Here is a 15596-nt window from a genome sequence, read left to right on the forward strand (position 1 = left end):
AGGGGGGGGGGGGAACAACCCCAAGAAAACCCCCATGACCATCGCCAGCACAAAAGTGAAACGCTTATGACACTCGTGCCTCGGGAAATTTTTTTTAATCGAAATGGTTCCTCCTTTTTCTGGTCGGGAGCGAAAACAAGTAGGCGACTTGCTGTTGGTCGGGGCATGTTTTTTCGGCTGGAACGCTGGAAACCTGGAGCTGTCCTTACGGCTGGATCGGCGGTCTTTTCTTGAGGGGGACCGTGCTCGTTTTGTGTCCGTTTGGACTTCTCATCAGACGAGCTTGCCTGTACTCAAGCTCGGCATCTGGGTCATACTCGCCTGGTTTGCATTCCCCTGGTGGATGAAGCGAGGCACAGTGCCATTTTCCCTGCCTGGAATCTCCTCACGGCTCAAACCGTTCTCCAGACGTGGCTGTTCCTGATCCTCCATCCGGATGTGCGGCCGCTTTTCAGACATATTCTGGGTTCTTGTCTTAGCCACCTGGTAGATCTGAATGTAAACATGGGATCATGATGACACACGGGGCGAAAGAATGACCCCGATGCTGGAGTACAGGATGCACCCACGTGTGGTCATTCAGCTGGCATTGTGGTTCGCTCCCGTCACCATCGTTATTCCGGTTCATGGAGATGAGCCCGGCGGGGAAGGGAGATTACAGCCGCGATCAACCATAACCACCACACAATCATGCCCCTTTACCCTGCGAGGTGTCCGCTTTAAGTTATGACTCGACCGCTTGTGTTTAGCAGACTGGCCACCGGGGGTCCAGACTTATTTTTGGCCTCACACAGGTGAAACAATAGAACCGATGTGCAGAAAAGAACATCTAGTGCTAGATCTATATCACTGCAAACTTTCCCACCAAAAACCAGTAGCCCATTAATTCATTTGTGGCAGAGAGAAAGGGATTATCCCCCTTTGGCCCCACCCCTTTTGAATGTCCGCGATGGCCAGACGACACACAGAACAAAGTTTGAGCACGATAGTGGCTTGACGCGCTTATTTCTTTGTACTTGTTAAACACAGCGATACACGACCAGCAAATGTCCACCACTATTGCTAAACAAGATGAGGAAGTCTAACTGGCCCCGCTGAACTCTATAAGGTGAGAGGAGAATGGCCGACTTGTAGAATCTGAAAGAGATCGTAAAACCCCAAGCACGATGTAGCAGTGTTCACAGTTCGGCTTGCACAAGCTTATAGTTTCTGCATATTGATTCTAGAAAAAGGTCTGCTCGTCCAATATAATCCGTCTACGCGCGTCTTCCGCGAATATGGCGCTTTTTAATCTTCACTACAGTTAAATTGCAGGTCCGTCTGCCGTTCTTCGTCCACCCTTTGTTATTATTTAAATCCGTTCTGCCTCTTTTTCTTTTCCGCGCAATCCTTATTTCGGCTACATTTTGTTTGGCTGTTTGAAAGAAAAGACCATTCCAGTGGTGCCAGTCTTGATGTTTTGTAACGTAACTCTATCGACCGTCTCCTAATCTGTGACTGACCTGTTGCGGTCCTCTCACGGGAGTCCTCTCTCAGATCCTCGCGCTTTCTCCACCCGAGCGCGAAACATCCGCGCGCGCCGCGTGCCCGTTTCACGCCGGACCACAATATCCACGTGGATGAAACATTACACTGATAGGCGCCGCCCCGGCCTTGGAGAGGGGACAGACTGAGTAGAAGAACTGACTGCCTGAGCATACCCACCAACCCTTTATAAACCATATCGTTTTCTTTGTTACACTGTAACATTTTAACATCAGTCGCCTCCTAGCGAGATTTGTATGCATTTCATGTTTACGGTCTTCTGAACAGACAATCAGGAGGCTATAACCTGGCTGAAAACCATGTGTATATGGGCATGGACCTGTTTAGGCACTCTGAGGGGAAATACTTTACTTTGATTTTATAGTACTAGGCTTTGTCAGCAGTAAACGTTTTCCGTAGGTGGACACGGTACCGTGAACTGTGAAGTTGAAAAAGAACTATGGCTCTTCGGCATCTTTTGGCTCGCTTGGGTGTCACTGTTGTAACAAAATACCATCGTGGTTTTATGTAAAAACCCCTTACGCATGCCGCGATTGCCAACCAAATCTTTATCTAGACATACCTTTTATTTAAATTAATTGCCTTTCATAATTAAGGGGCTGGGCTAGAACAAAATATTAACACCCAATATTTACATTTTCATTTTGTTTTGTGTTTCACAATGTGTTGCTTTGTAATTTTGTAAATGACATGTGTCAAACACATGATATAACACACCCACCGCCCCCATTTTTTAATTTTATTAGCCTAATTATTGCCATTTTATCTTATATGGCAAGTTGACTGTATGGTTTACTGTACTACACGGTAACGTTCAGTGTGAGTGTGTGTGTGTGTGGAGAGAGAAGAGGAGAGGGAGGAAAGGAGAGGAAGCAGCACTTGCAATTTGTCAACACACTGCTGAGCCATGATAGATTGCATGGAGAGGAACTAAATCACATGATTTTGTGAGATAGAACCATCAGAGAGGTCAAAGAGGCAGCCATGGATCCTGTTAAAGAGGTTGGACATCAAGGGAAGGGAGAACAGGAAGGCAGGAAACTTATTACTGATGTCCAATGGTAGCAGTGGTTCTCAAATAAAGGTCCCTAGGCCATCTTTTAAGGGTGCCATGTGCGCAGAGACTACTAAAATTTACTGTACTCACCAATTGGTTCTGAAAAAGATTAAACTACAGTATCAAATTATTTTTTTCAGGAGTGTAACAGCATTTTGTCAAAATAAACTAATACAATAAAATAAATCAGTACAAGGCGTTGGCTAAGGTAAAATGGCATTACTGTATACATTAGTGCAAGTTCCATGCAGTAATTACGCGCTATAGATGTTTGAATTGTGTCACAAAAACTCACAACAGTGTTTAGGTCTCCTTTGATAGTTCGTGTTAAATGCATTGTATTTATGGATTTTATGTCAGTTTTTGGTCAGGTTATGTGTGTTTTCTAATTATGACTGTCTACAAGGTCCATTTATTTTTTTCCATCCAGCAAATCAATTATTTCAAACACAAGATGACGTTCTCCTAACATGGTGGTAACAAATTAACACGGGATTTTTAAAGTTACCATTTGGAAAAAGAACATTCTGTTGTGTTTTTGCTGATTAGAACCGAATGTTCTTTCATTACGTCACAATGAAATGTTGTGACAACGAGTGATTGGGTGAACAGGTGAAGTTACAGTACAGCCCTAATGCAAAGTATCTATCTTAAGTATCCCGTCTAATTTCATTCTTTAAACACTTTGGCATTAGTGTACAACTATATTTTTGGCTATTCTGACAAATTGCCCCAATGTGATGGGTCTTTTCTCTTATTGTATAATCTCTCGTTCAAGCATCTGCTGAATGAATACATGATGATAGCATTAATGACAAGGATCTTGTCAGGATTTGACTTTGTACAAAGAGTATTTTAATTTTTAGTGTCAATTTATTTTTTGAATATTCTAAAAATTAACTGTAATAAAAAAATGTAAAAATAAAATTAATCGTGGTGACGTCAGGGTCGACGATTATGATGGCTTCCGCTGACCTTAGAGCTTCCCAGTTGAATCTGCTGTTTGATTGCTTTAATTCTTTAAAGCTTAAAAGTCATCCTGGCAGTTACGTGAAAGAACCATGAAAATTTATTTACAACTGAGAAATGCTAATGATGTTAGTATGTGATGTTATTTGCTCAGTTAACAGAGGAATTCCTAAGGAAAGAAAATTAGTTTGACTCATTCTAAGCATAATATTGATACTTCAGAGAGTAAACTGACTGACATCAAATAACAGACTTATATTAGATATGAGAGAGAGAGAGAGAGAGAGAGAGAGAGAGAGAGAGAGAGAGAGAGAGAGACTGCAAAAGGCAGAAGTTAATTCTTATGTAAACTTTGATGACATTAAATAAGGATTTTAATGCCAACTAATTGACAGGTGATATTTAATTTCTTTTTAAGTGGCTGAGTGGATAACATGTACCATGGTTTAGGTGAATACTGCTACCACCCACTGGAAAACAAACACTTTTTAAAATGAAAATAACATGAAATTTTAATTAATGGCACTAAATAGCTGCAAATGATCACTCACCGGCTCATTTTTTTCCATTTAGGTTCCCATATAGGTTTTCCATATAGTTCCATCTAGATCTTTTTAGACAATTTTCATTTAGATTTATATTTTATATTATATTATTTAGACATTATAAAATCACTATTATAAAAATAAAAATATTCTTGGTAAAACTTTTTTTTTTAAATAAGTTTTGGCAATTTTGTCAGATTATTACTGCATATGTGTTTGTTCTTCATTGTGGATGTGTTCTGGTATCACTTCTTCGCTTCTGTGTGTGTCCTGCATCATAGCTGATTTTATTTTGACAAATTATGTATCAGAGAGCAATTTGTATTTGTATAGTCACCTATTAATTTTCTGCGGATGATTTTTTGGAGGTGGGGGTTGGTATGTGTGTGTGAGCATTACGTATTGTGGCTGTGTTATAGTGCCATTTCATTTCTGTATGTGTGTTGTGTTGAGGTTCATTAAGTGATATTATTTATTTATTTTAATTTATTTTGTTCCTTCTCATAGGATCTTTTTTCAAACAGATGTATGTTTGTTTGTAATGTAGGGTGACCATATTTTAGTTTTTCCAAAAAGAGGACTGAGGTGTGGTTGGTTGGTGAATTAAACAGGTGTAGTGCCGTCAAAGTGTGCAATGACCATAACCAATATCAAAACTCAAAAATATGCCATTTCCATACCTAAAATCATTTTGTTTACCATCACTGTGAATTGCATAGTGATCATAAACACTGCTTAAAAGCTTTCTACCAGTGGCCTCTTTCACTTAAAATAAAGACTCATCACAGTTCTATCTAGCAAAAGGTTTACACATGCAAGCATCAATTCAATCCAAATCAAACCCATGGCAAGAGTTTAAAAGAAGCCCAATTTCCATGAAAAAAAAAAAAAACCACAGATTGACAACCCTGCATCCAACACGAAGCCGCAGGAGTAGATTTGACTGATCAAGGGTTGAGAGGACGAGATCGATGATAAGACCGCGCTGGGGGGAGTGGCTTGACAAAAGCATTTTTTTTTTTTGGACGACCCAACAGATCCTGAGCTCATCTGACAAAATTAATAGCTATATGAGAATTTTTGGGGAGCAGTCTTCTCTTCTCTTAGACCCGTGATGCTCTCTCCTGAGATAGGCCATCAACGACTGCTCTCCAGTGTTGTCTGTCTGTGTTCCACGACCATCACCAGCTGCCCACCATCCCATTCTGGGGAGACTTCTTGCATCCAGGTATCAGCGCCAGTGTAACATTGCCTTGCCTCGGTACGTCACCCCACACGGGCCATTGTCTTGATGCATAGGGCACTACAAAACTGAAACACTTCAGGAGTTTCAAAACGTGATTGGTTGCTGTACCTGTCACCCACCTCATTATGGCCTTCTGTGGGCCAGTCCCTGGGACATTTCAAAGCGGCCAAGGTTCCAAGACCTTTCGGTCTGTCACTTAGGTAGTGGGACAACAAGATATTGCTGTAGTGGTGCATAATGGTCAGAAAATCAGTTGGGAGGTAGTGATCAAGAAAGGGCTTCTAAATACAAAAAACGCAACCAGGCAATGGCGACGGTAGAAAGCTAAAGGCCAAGTCCTGGACGATTTTCTTGTAGGCGAAATTAAAAACAAAACTTAGAGGTGTCCAAAAAGAGGGACATGACCGGGAAAAGAGTGACTTATGGGTCCCCTATGGCCGGTCATGTATCCCATGGCAACACTTCATGTGCACTGCCGGTCTTGTGGGACTTACAATGGCTGCCGGGCGTGCACGTGTCCGGATTAAGTCAATTGAGCACCGTAGGGTACCCAAGTTCATCATGTTAGCTTCAGAAGGGTACTGGGCAAGCTGCAACAGCAGGAACTACTACTTCAAACAGTCAAATCGCATTACTCACGAAAGTGTGAACTCAGAGGAAGGCTGTGCTCGGGGTTTAGCTGCGCTCGATTGTGGGACAATTTTGGATACTATGTAATGCTCTATTGCATCTCGACTCCACACGTTCAAGATGTCTTGTAATACGTTTAAATATTAGCTTGTGTCACATTCCCTAACTCACTCTACTTGCAAACTTCTCCTCTTCTAGTTAAAAATAAAAAGATTTGCAGTTCTAGGATATTCGGATCCTTTTTATTACCTAAAATTAATTAAATCACAAAAACAAATAATTACACGTGAATTTGTTTGGGTAGATGGCGGAAACTATGTGATTTGTTTTTAGTTGCTCAAAATGCTAATCCTCCTTCAGCCATGCATCTATTTCTACAGTTTTTGTGGTAGCGCTCGAGAGCCACATGGGGTGGCGTGTATGAGCTGTGTGTGTTTAGATCCATTAGACGTGCCATCAATATCTAGTGAACAATGAATACTCGATTTTGTGATACACACCACTGCTGACCCCCCTGTGAGGCTTCCTCTGGCTTCGCTGTAGCTGTGTGTGCGGTTGGTTGTGTGCGTAGGTGGGATGGAGGGTGGGGCTTCTCTCCCCCCTTCTTCTTCCTTTTTTTTTTTTTTTTTGGTTCCCCCTGCGTACAATTTCAATGCTGTTTAAGAGCAGCAGAACGTTGACCCTCAGGCTCTGCTACCTTCTCAAAGTGATTTGTATTGAGTCTTCCTGGCTTGTGATCATTCAAGGTTCCCCTGGGCCACACTTGTGTCCTGTTTAATTGAAGCCTGTGTGTGAATGATCCACATCCATTACCTTGAGTGGGTCCGTACGAGCATTGGTTCTTATTTGGTTAGCAATGTTGAAAACAGTTTTGACTGATGAATATGTTTCTGGAAACAATTATATTTGGTTTTCCAGGATTTTTTGAGACTAGAAAGTTCAAAAATTACTTTAATGAAATCGAAAACATTAAAAAAATTTATATTATGACCATTGCTGTCATTTTGTTTTAGTATATATATATGAATTATATATATATATATACATATATATAGTTTTACATATATAAGTTAATGTGTCTTTTGCAAATAAATGTACTCCATATACTATATGATTATCCCAAAATTTGAATGTTGGTCATCACAGTTACACCTGTAATATTAAGCAGCAAAAGCTGTATTCAATATTACTGTAATAATAATGGAAATGTAATGTTGCACCAAGTCAGCATATAGATATTGAGAATGATTTCTGAAGGATCATGTTACTGAATATTAAAAAAAAAAAAAATCAAATAAAAAATACAATAAAAAATAAAAAAAAAAACAAAAAAAATCAAAAACATCAAAAAAAATACAAAAAAATAAAAAAAAACTTACTGTATTTTTGAAGAAATAAATGGAGCCTTAGTGAGCATAAGAGACTTCTTTCAAAAAAACATTTAACAAATTAAAACTCTTAATTGTTCCAAACTTTTTGATTCTTTAGTATAAAATCATCCTCAGCTTAAGTAACAAGGTAAATTATTTCTGTAAAGTATATTAAGTTAAAGTAAAAGTTAATCTTGCTCAGTGAGGGTTTGTAATGGAATTTTTCATTGTGTATCTGCTTTTTGGGAAGTTTGGAACTACATGTGCTTATAAAAACTGAAAAAAATAAACGGACTACAAAATTTGTTGTTTTCCGGGAGAAAAAAATTAATGATTTTATGAAGCAATATTTGCTTCAGGTTTGGTTTGTGAAGTGCACAACAAAAAAAGGACAGTGAGAAAGGTAAAATAGGAAACATTACCCTGGGTTTGAGCAAAAGGGTGGCACATATGAGGGCTGCTTGAAAAAGCGTAGACAAGTCATTCTAGTAAACACCCCTCGGTAACTGATGGCAGCTATAGAGGCAAGCGTAAGGTGTGTGTGTGTGTGTGTGTGTGTGTGTATATGTGTGTGTGTGTGTATTCCATTTACAGGCCCACACAGTCAGACGCCATGAGACACTGTGGCGGGTTTGATTTTAATTCCCTAGTCAGCAGGTGCACAGTGTGAATTGTAATTGGCCCCGAACAGCGGCTATTTTTGTTGCAGTTGAATTTTCATTGCAAGCCAATCACAGTTTATTTGATGTTTTATACAGTGTTTTATTGGGTAATATCAGTCAATGAATTAAACATATATTATTTAGTTTATATTTCATCCTAAGAAGCACCTTACAGTAAAGTCGAGTTGCTCCCTGAAAGGAATTAGTGAGCGAATGTATTGTTTTCGAAAAACTCTTGCTGGTGTGTAAAAATGCTAAAGAAGACGGATCTAATAAATTAATTGTCCTTTGTTGCAGCGTTCACTTGTTGCACAGATTTGATTCAGGTTAGACTGGTGCTGTAAGTTAAACATCAGCTGAAGACAGATGGCTTGATGTGAATTTAGGATGAGAAGGGAGGAGAGGGAGTGCCTGATTATGTCCTTGGAGGATGTTTACTAGGTCAGAATGTCCTTTCTTCTGGTTCAGTTGCTGAAATGGCTTATGCACCACAGTTCCTTGGGCAAAATTCACACAAACCTGTCAACATTGTTCATCATATAAAACAGCAAGAGAAAAATAAGAAAGTGTTTTCATTAAACGATTTTTTTTCATATTGTGGCATGGTTTTCATTATTTTCAATTTCTATTACAGTGATGCAAAAAATACAATAATATTTAAATATTGTTTATTAAAATATGCTTATTATTTTATTTATTCACCTATTTTTTTTTTTTTTACATTTTGAATTATTTGAAGTACAAAGTAACATTTTTCTAATAAGCTTCCATTTGTTGAACATGTAGGCTAACAATAAAAAATGTTTATTTCTAAAGCAAAATTAAATATAAAACAATTATTTTGAATTGACATTGAATTTAATTATTTTTAATCATGTCTCTATCTGACACACTTCCAGTCTTTTTGCATTCCACACTTACCATTGCATCTTGAAAAATAACCAACTGCTGCTTGACGCGCACAACAATTTTCCCAACCTTGGCGAGAATGATCTCATTTCACAATGGGGAGATGTTTGAGTTTTCAAATGCTTGAATTATGGATCCTGGTTCCCCTTCACCAATCCAGTCCATTTTCACATTGGCAGTCACAGATGAAATTTTCAGGATACACAGCTTGCCTTGAAGTGAATGGATATTTCCCCACTGAGACTGCTGTCCCTCATTGATAGTCTGGGCATGTATTGCACAGAAACTCCCACCTGGATACTCACTAAGACTTCGCTACTGTTGTTTTGAGGGACAAGTTTACTTTTCCAGAATCACAAATGTCATGTGAGGGAGATGCATGCCATATTGTTAGCCTGATGCACACAATCCCAAGGAGCAGTAGGAATGAGCCAAGATAAAAGCAGCAGGGTAGAAGTAGGGCTAGATATGAATAACCAGTTCATTAGAAAGCTCTGGAGGACTGACAAAGGACAATTTGTGAAAAAGAATTTTCTTTTAATAATGAAAAGAGCAAGTATGGAATCAGACTTATATGTGACTCATTTACTTTTCTTTGCAAGTTAAGGGTGGTGACAGCAGAGGATGAAAGAGAAGATGGAAGAGAGGTAGAGAGAAATAATGTCAAAGGGAACAGTTCAGCATGTGCTGCTGTGGTGATATGTGGTACCTCCATTTCCATAAAATCCATTGGGAGTGGTAACTTGGTTCTGAGAAATTCCTTCAAAACTTTCAGTATTAAACTTTTGTTTTTATTGCGCCTTTGTGGCCACATATAAGTCTATGGAATAATACATGTCCAATATCAAATGCCTTGAGACACAATTTGCTATTCGGGATTTTGTTGTCTCTTGCCAAAAATGCATTATCAAACAGAGTATTAATCACTGATACAATGAAGAATATACATATAGGAAGTAGACGCTGAGGAATCAAAGGGTACCCTGTATGGTTGTAGCAACAGGGTTGACGGAACGCACAAATCAGTATGACTTTGCCTCAGGTTGCCGGCTGATATTTGGAAATCGGCTCGATTGCTGATATTTTTTTTTTCTCAGGGCCATATTTCACAATAACTCAAATATATGAAACTGCATTCAATTTATTGTTTAAAAAAAAATAATAAAAAATATGAGGTAAATGATGTAATGGCTAAAAAAATAAAAACAAAACTTTTTTTAAATTCGGCATCAATCTATGCTACAGTCAAAACCAGATTCAGTCTATCCACAAGTCTGTTATTTATCCCCTCATACCTCAAGTGGTCAGTTTGAAAATAAGGGTTCTTTGAAGCTGTTTGAAGATTTGATGAAACACAAGGCAGAGCACTTACATGTTATCATGATGAGCTGTTCTGTAGAGAAAGTCATCATGTCCAGCTCCACAGTTCTCGTCCTCATGGTTCAGGGATCAATACCCCACAGTTCTTCAATCATCTCTCAGCTAATACTAACCCTTTTATTACTTCTCCAACTTCTAAATCACACAAACAGGACTGTTTATACTGCATGTGCTTTGCTGCTGAAATCGTCAGTGCGATTTTAACTCCAATGCTTAAGAGCAACTACTTGAAATCTGCTTGATATCTGAGATGAGGGTTTGTTATGCTGCATTGGACAAAACCACTTCTTGGAGGCTGTTGTTTCTCTCTGACAAGGTCTAAAGCATGGTCATTGGTAGTATATGTGTGTTGGTGCAGTGCACTCCAACAAAACATTTAGGTGGCGTTAGGCATTCACAATCTTAAATAGCCTTGATCCAGAAACCAATATTGAAATTTGCACCCCAGCCATTGAAGTTGTAGATGAGTTTGTTTATTCATATGAGCAGATTTGGATAAAATGTATGCATTACATCACTGCTCACCAATGCGATCCTCTGCACCGCTGGAATAGGCGCTGTCAGAATTAGAGGACCAAACAGCCGATAAACTTATACAATAATCCGATAACCTAATAAGTTGTCGTAAGGAACAAATCCATCACATCGGTTTTAACTCCAAAACAGTGCTTGAGTCCTCTATGATCCATAATATTGCTTGCTCCAGTGAAAAATCCCCCTGCTGTCCTCTCTTGAGATTTCGAACTCCTCATTTGAGGCACCCATTCACTCGCAGAGGATTCAATGGTGAATAACGTGATGTAATGCTAAATTTCTCCAAAATCTGATCTGATAAAGAAACAAAACTCACCTACACTTGAACTGAGCCTCTGAGGATGAGTAATTGTTCATCAGATTTTCATTTTTGATGTGAACCTGTTCTTTTAATTCCAGAAAAACAGACGGGTGGTGTGACATCAAACATACAGTACACTCATACTCTTTCAGACTTACATCCCTAGCTGGGGGGAGTGGAGAAGAATTGTTAAAATATGGAAAAGAGGGGTCAAGGATATGCCACTTTACTCTTTCCCTTGACTGTCATGTTGTTAGAAGTAGCCACCCAATCTAAACGCATATGCTATGTCCCCTCAGGTGTGTGCGCTATGCATGGCATAGTATTATTTGCGGTACACTGTAAAAATGCATCATTCCTGATCTATCCTTAAATTTAGGATGATTCAATAATTGGTAAATATTATTTCTGTTCATGAGTCAAATTAATTAATTTAAGATGTTACCACGTGACACACATTTTCTTTGTTCTAACATGGCTTGTCTGCAGCGCCAAGGTGCATTTTTTATCTACGTGTAAATTTTCCCTTTTGGTTTTTTGATTTGTATAATTAAACTGATATCAAGGTGCCAAGGTTACCTCCATGCTTCTATGAATTTAATATTAATTCCCATATACAGGCAGGTTCACACTGATGTACTTGGTTGAGGCCCACATCTGTAAAATCTCTCACAGGCTCTATATGACTGCTTGGTTCTGGGGATAACTTGACATGCAGAGTAAAACAGGCTGAATGCCGCTTGTACCGGCGGTCCTTGGTGCTGGAAAGTCATTTGTTGCTGGGTAGTTTTAGCTCCAAATGTGAAACATTCTATTATGCTGTTACTGCTTTCAACTGCAGGGAGCAATTTTAGACTTAAATTAATGTATTTTTCCAGAATGTATTCTGAAGTTTAAATAGCTGTAAGATGCAATTTTGAGGTTACTATTGTAATTTCTCTTTTACGTATAGAGCATTTGATGCTCTTTTAAATGGTTAAGGAGTTTATACATAATCATATCACCCTAAAATTAATCAATTTCCTTAGTGCATGCATGTGTATGCATTAAATTACTATTAAAGAGCAGCGTGGGTGGTAATCCTTCTCTGGTTATCTATTCAATGATACTCAGCTTCAGTACACTTGAAGGTCTACTTTAAATACGCTTATGGAAAAGCTGATGCTGATAAAGATGTGGCTCTATAGACATTTATGCAAAGCTAACTGTACATCAGATGGAATTTACTCAGTAATCTAAATTTAGATGACTATCTGGCTACAGATTATAAGTGTCAGGAGGGGGGTAGGACGGAATGTCCTTTTTAAAAGAGCATAAAATGTTTGTCTTAGTCTACTTGCCTTTAGCTTATCAATGAAATGTCTATAATTGTGTGGTGTGTGGAATATAATATAACATCATATATAATATATATATATCTATTAAAATATATATATATATTAAATGGAATTATAACAGGGTTTAAACATTGTCTCTTACACAGGGTATATCGATCTGCTTCCCCACACTGAGGATTTAATGTTCATATAGAAGCGAGATCCAGTAGTCAATAATTATTAGTACATTAATTTTTTTTTTTTGGCAGTCACTTTGATATGTTTTGCAAGTAATGCTAAAGCGACGGTGTTAAAAGTAATACACAAGTTAAGTATAAGTGATTAAGGAATACTCATTAATAATTATTTCCTTAGTTTGTTATAAATACAGTATATACAACTTGTCCAAGGTCACTGATATGGCTTTAAATGATAGAACTATAAGTGATGACTTGTCGTCTTGCTAAAATTCTCCCTCATTTTGCTCCTTGTTCACGAGTAGTTACAGGCAGTTTCAGGGGCTCTAAGCACAAAGTGTAAAACCTCCTGTATAACGACTATAGAATTCATTGCTCTGGCACTTCTTCATGAAAGTATGAAAGATATGTAGAAAGGAGTAAAAAGGTAAAAGAATGTGTGTGTTAGAGGCAGTGAATAGGGTTCAAGTGATGGGCATGTGCAGATTTTTTTTTTTGAGGCCCACTTGTACCTTATGATCTTTGACACAAAGCATAAAATATAAAGTCTATAAGATCCAATTTTTCAGTGGCTAATGGCCGGCAAGATGAGTAGAAGGAGATAATAAATATACCTACATGCTCCTTTTAACAGCAAAATAATTCCATAACTTTGCACATGGTGTATCCAGAACTTGACAGGAAATGTGGAAAATGTCTTGTAATGTAATGTACTTACACAGGATAAAAAAGAAGATGTGAAAAATAGGAAAATGATGGGTGGTACGCAGGTATCAGATTGTTATATCATAGTATTCTGAACATACATATCATGCTCCATGGTAATAAAATACAAACCATATATTTACTAAGTAATTAAAATAATATCATGGTGCATAAAATCATGATAATGGCATGGAAAAAACTGTGTCCAAAAGTGAAACGTCGTGACATTTGTCAAGTATGGTGGTAACCCATACTCGAAATTGGTGCTCTGCATTTAACCATCCAAGTGCACACACACACAGCAGTGAGAAGTGATACACACACCGTTGAACACACACCCGGAGCAGGTGGCAGCTATATTCCAGCGCCGGGGAACAAACTGGGGGTTCAGGGCTTTCTCAAGGGGCACTTCAGCCGTGTGGTATTGCGGGTGCAAGAGAGCGCTGTTCATTCACTCCCTCCCCACCTACAAACTCCTGCCAGCACCGAGACTCGAACCTGCGACCTTCTGGTTACAAGTCCAATTCTCTAACCATTAGGCGCGACAGGCTGCCCCTTAAAAGCATAGTAATGCAATGACATTTTATTGGTGGAAGAAAACAACTACCCAGGCTATACCCAAAAACAATAGAAATAGAAATGTTTAATTCACTACTTGTCAGCAAAAATACATTTATCAATTTTTCATGACCTTTCAACAACTGTCAACAAATCAAGCTACCTGGAGTCTCTGTTTGTTGTTCTGTCACTGTCTGCTTCTCGGTTTATTCCATCATTAACGACTGATCTGAAAAGAACCAACCACATTGTTTGCCCCCAGCAGGAGCTGCTATTGAACACTGCCTCTATAGTAAATAGTCATTATTATTGCCAGTTTTGATCACACATATAGCTCTTGTGGTTTATTTTTGTTCTTTGGTTCAAGCCTGGCAGAGAACAGACTTTGAAAAACAGATAATTTAAAAAGGAATCCAATATCTCACATGCAATTGCTATGTAAACCCACATGCTCATAAGCTCTGATGATGAATTTCTCATCAGGTCAAACAGTGTCATGTTTGAGTAAGTGCTGCCTGTAAGTGGTGTCTGCCACACATTCTTTCTTCTTTGATGTTTTGGCAACATAGAGTATGTATCTCAAAAAAAGATGGTGGTTGTGCCAAGTTTTGGGTAATTAGGAGGGTTTTATCATTGAGTTTCTTCTTGCAAACTTTATATTGCATACAAAAATCGCTGAATGTTCTTGCTGGATGGAATGGATGGAATTAGTGTTGTTGGCAGCCAGAATGGAAAGATGATTAACAGACAGATAGGGAAAAATTTGCATAAGCTCATCCTGTTTGCTGTTAATTAGCATGTTTTTTTTTTAACGAAAAACCCTTTTACTTTATTTAATTACAAATCCATTGTTATGAGATATGTTGTATAAAATTAGTGTCACTCAGTGTGTGACAGCTCCCTCTTTGTAGTCTGACTGAGAGGATTTTGCTAGTTTTTTTTAATTCAAACTTTTTAAAGTTTGTGAGGTTTGCAAGATTTTTGGCATTTTTGACAAAGGTACTGAAGTTGTCCAACATCACGGAAAAGTCTTGTTTGATTTTTATGCAGGCTTGTCTTCAATAAACAACACAAAGTCAGCCTAAACTTTCCATCTGAAAAGCCCCCACCCTTGCCTTCATTTTACAACAAAATGGTTTGAAAAACTTCAGCAATTTAACACTGACTTCATGCCAGAGAAATCAGACTTTATTTAATGGTACAATCTCACTTTGATGGTACGGAGTTCCTGAGAGTTTTGTCAGTTCAGTTGAGCGAGAAGCCACACAGTATCAACATTAAGTAACTGCCTTTCCAGAGAGAGGTGAGAATTACAGAACAGATCAGATAAAACAGATAGAAAGGAAACTCCATAGTGGCTCTTCACATCTATTGACTGCAGATCTCCACTGCTAGCGTCCAATCAATAATTATTAACACGACTTTCTGAATTGGAACAGTTTCACCACTTCTATCATTGAATGTCTGTCTGGGTTTGAATTTTTTCTTTCCTAAATATGGGTTTAATTAGTAGTTACAACATATCATCAAATTTCACCACATATACTTTTTTAATGCAACATTCTTGTGAACGATTCATTGGTGAATGTTATTCCAAAGATAAAATAGCTTGTCTTCGTAATCATGCTTCCTCTTACACTGGAATGACATTTCATTTCTGCTGGACATCACT

The 15596-nt window shown here is 38.3% G+C and overlaps 1 pseudogene; it reads left to right on the forward strand.

The window, feature by feature from the left end:
• Positions 1 to 535: 535 nt before the first annotated feature.
• The window catches only part of LOC122135019, a 64941-nt pseudogene continuing 49880 nt past the window's right edge, over positions 536 to 15596 (forward strand).

This window comes from Cyprinus carpio, chromosome A22 (assembly GCF_018340385.1).
Source record: "Cyprinus carpio isolate SPL01 chromosome A22, ASM1834038v1, whole genome shotgun sequence".
NCBI lineage: Eukaryota > Metazoa > Chordata > Actinopteri > Cypriniformes > Cyprinidae > Cyprinus > Cyprinus carpio.